Here is a 4,184-nt window from a genome sequence, read left to right on the forward strand (position 1 = left end):
GTATGTTATATGCAGTTTAGCTATATAATTCAAATAAAAAACTCACAGTTTTTCATATTGAATTTTAAAGTCTTACTATTTGAGTCCACTTAAGTTCGGTTATATAGGAAGAGAGAAAAAATTGTTGGTGTCATACCTAGCTTCCATCTAATATAGTCTTATGTTATTTTTCTCTCTCTCTTTGTTGCATACATCTTCATTACTCTCATTCAGTTATATGTCTTTTCATTTTATTGTATTTTTTCAAGAGGTATGTTATGATTCATACATTATATATTCATGTGATTATTTACATGAATTATCATTTTTTTCTACATGTAATCCAACTAGTAGAAACCACACTCTTGTTTTTCTTTTTGTGACATCTGTTTGAAAGACATTGGGAACATATAAGTTATATGCGACCCCACTTCTTAGATATTCGATATACTTTTGACGGCCATGATTGTTTATACCAAAATATTATACTAAATATTGTTTTATTTATCATTTTTTTTTTACAAAACATATTTTGATGACCTGACCCATCATAAAATTAGGATGAATCTTAAGAAAAAAAAAAAAAAAAACATATATTTTTTGTAAAAATAAATTACCAAAATACCTCTATAATTTCCAGGGGTATTTTGGTAATTATTCATATCCGGATATTTTATTATGATTTTTATCATGTGCGCTCCTGTCAAATCTATACATGCCCCAATTTTTGCTTCAATATTATTTATAGAATAACAATAAAACATAAAAACTATGAGACGTACGATCAATATCTAATAGTTAAAAGCCAACTTGTGACATTGTGACTTAAGCTATCTCAACCATCTACTTAGATCTACCGATTGAGATCGGTCACATATACTAAACATTAATCACTAAAATAGTTTTTTAATTTTAAATTGGTATATTCGATTATAGAGAGAGTAAGAGAAAGAGGAAAATTTTGTTAGATCCATCTTCACATATTAGTTTCTATTAAATAATAATTTGTTATATTTTAATTATATTATTTTCTAACCCACTCTAAATTATGATGAATCATATTAGTAATTTTATTATTAACTTATAATTAAAATATTATTCAAGATAATTAGAAAAATAAAAATGCAAAAACATATCATATAAACTTCAAAATGTCATTATAATTCCACTTATGACTTGCATTTTAAGGTAATTATTAGTCTAAAAATAGAATTTCAATTACATTATTTACATATCTAATTTGTATTTATGGTTAATTACTATCATGTTTGTCCAATCATTCACTATATAAATAAAATTATTTTTATATAGATTAGAAAATATTTACTTATAAGTATTATTTTTAAAATTGGAGAAAAAAAATGCAAAATAAAATGAAATAATGAATTATCTTTTTATTTTTTGTTTTTGGTTAATTTCTTTTTATATTGTATTATTTTAAAAATTATTAAAATCATTTTCAATAATATTAGCAAACAAAGTATGTCACATGATATATTAACAAATAAGTGATATTAATATGAAAAAAATACAAAAGAATATGTCACCCGTTATATTAACAAACAACCCCATAATAATTAGATATCTATTGTAGTTATAACTAATAATAATGTCGGTATACATGTAAAAAAAAAGTCAAATATATATATATATATATATATGCCTTTTCCTTTATATTATGAAATTGAATATTAAATAATATATAAAAAATAATATCTAAATAACTTACAAATAATAATGCTCTCGTGAGCCAGCTTATGCGCCGAACGGCTCAGAAGCTTTTAAAACAAAGCAACGGCTGGATGCAGCTTATTTAAAAAAAGTAGATTGTCAGTGACAATGTCAGGGTCTGCTTGTTCTCTCTCTCTCATCTCACCCTCCATGCACTCGTTCTCTCTCTCTCTCATGTCACCCTCCCTACACTTGTTCTTTCTCTCAGAGCACCCTGCCGTCTCTCTCTCAGAGCACAAACCAAACGCGACAGCAACCCTGCCCTCTCTCTCTCTCAGAACACCCTCACGCAGTTCCTGACCCTACCGTTTCTCTCTTAGAGCACCCTCACGCAACAGCAACCCGTCTGTCTGTCTCTCTCTCAGAGCACCCTCACGCAGTTCCTGACCCTGCCGTCTCTCTCTCAAAGCAAATGATTTTGTGTGCCCGTTCGTGCACACAGTTGGGTTTTTTCAAGCAGCAGCAACCCTTCGGTCTCTCTCTCAGAGCACCCTGACACAGCAGCAACCCTGCCGTCTCTCTCTCTCTCTCAGAGCACCCTGACACAGCAGCAACCCTGCCGTCTCTCTCTCTCTCGGAGCACCCTCACAACGAAGGTAATGGTGATTTACGGTTTCATTTTGTACTGATTTTAGGGCTTTTTTTTCATTAGAAAAGAAACCAGTTATTTTTCAATCATCCAGCAGTTTGGTTTGTTAATGATACAAACAAGGTTTTTTCTTACTGTAAGAACTGATGTTGCTCTTTTAAGTATTAATTTGGAGGTTTTTTTTCGATACTCGAATGGCATCCATTGATGTTGCTTTGTAAAGTAGTAATACGGAGTTTTTTTTTTTTAATACTGGGATGGGATCCATTGATGTTGCTCTATTAAGTAGTAATACAATGGTAATGGTGATTTACGGTTTTGCTGATTTTAGGGCTTTTTGTTCATTAGAAAATAAACCAGTTATTTTTCTCATTGTTAATAGTGATTTACGGTTTCGTTTTGTGTTGATTTTAGGGCTATTTGTGGTTTTGGTGAAGATAAAATATTGGATGTTCTATTTCTCACAGTTTTTTTACTTTTTATGGATGTTTTATTTCTCACTGTTTCTTAGGTTATGACATTTATCAAATGGAGAGCCTTCATATTGCTACAAGATGAATTGCTTATGATTTATGGGTCAAGATTGCTATTGCTTCCTTCCAAGGGCAACATGGTAAAGTGGGTGAAATGGAAGGTATTTCGAGGAGGGTTGATAAGAGCCTTTGTATGGGCAAATGAAGCTCTTATTCTTGAATTCACTACTTTTGTACAAAATTGTATTTGATTCAGATGCGCTCTTATTTATATTGTTGTATCAAAGAATAACACAGAAACAGAAGAATGTAATAAAAATTGGATTTGGTGTTCAAATATTGAATAATTATTGATTTGGTTACTATTTGGTGTTAAAAAATTGATTAGGTATTGATTTGATTACTATTTGTTCCATAGCAAGGATATCATTACTCATGTCTTTTCTTTTTTCTCAATATTATTCATTACCAATATCGTTATGATGCACAGGTTCTACCATATGAAGTACTCTAAAAAATAAAACGGTCCAAAAACGATAGACATTCTTTAACTTAATTTCTTAGTAATCTTATGTTGTTATTCATGTGTGTTAGAGAGAAATTGTTTTCAAGTCTTCAAGGCATAAGGCATGTTGGTACTAACAATCACACTAATAAGTGTGAGTAATATAAAATGTTGCTCGTGGAAAGTGTGACCAAGGAATTGATTGGTCAAAAATACAAATAACCATGAAATACACAACATCCCAGCATAATGTGGCTTCTATTATTAAAGAATTAGCATAATGTCGCTTCCATGGTGCATAAGCAATGAGATATGGTTTCTTCTCATAAATATCCTCCGATATGTGCTTTATGTATTTTTGCATAGTCTGGTTTTGCACTTGTTACCTAGTTTGACACTTTGTGATGCTTTAAATTGAGACATTTCTTCCTTTAAACCCTCGATCTAAAGTTTTGCAATCTCTAGCCTATTTGTGCACGGGGTAAGCACATGGAAAAAGGTGTTTACTCCAAAACAGGGTTAGAAAGAGCTGAGCAGTTTGTATTTCAACAAGATGAAGTGAATTGGAAGAGATAGGGTTTACTAAATATTTGCATTCATAAAAAGAACTTCAAACCTCAACAAAATTTGAGGAAGAAAAAAGAAGCTAACAAAACAATTACACCCTCTCACCCGTTTTTATAGATAACATCCTTGATGTAAAGAACCTCGATGTTACTTTCAACTATAACATAAACTATAATAAGAGAATAAGTTGCATTCCACACTGGGAATAATTACATTAGTAAAAAGGATCCTTTAGTAAGAAGGGCAACCCCAAAAAACTATCACATCTTTTGAATAAGGACTATAAAAATAAAAAAGATGAGTGCAAGCAAGCACACATTTATTATAAACAAGAAATACA

General features: G+C 30.8%; 1 long non-coding RNA gene across 1 annotated transcript; it reads left to right on the forward strand.

Annotated features, from left to right (window-relative positions):
• Positions 1–1,820: 1,820 nt before the first annotated feature.
• LOC148781968 (uncharacterized) lies at positions 1,821–3,134 on the forward strand. Its single transcript, XR_016056022.1, has 2 exons — positions 1,821–2,306; positions 2,811–3,134. It is a non-coding gene; the product is annotated as an uncharacterized LOC148781968 (long non-coding RNA).
• Positions 3,135–4,184: the final 1,050 nt, after the last annotated feature.

Source organism: Amborella trichopoda, chromosome 5, assembly GCF_054954075.1.
Source record: "Amborella trichopoda isolate Santa Cruz 75 chromosome 5, AtrichopodaSantaCruz75HAP2 v2.0, whole genome shotgun sequence".
In the NCBI taxonomy this organism is placed as follows: domain Eukaryota; kingdom Viridiplantae; phylum Streptophyta; class Magnoliopsida; order Amborellales; family Amborellaceae; genus Amborella; species Amborella trichopoda.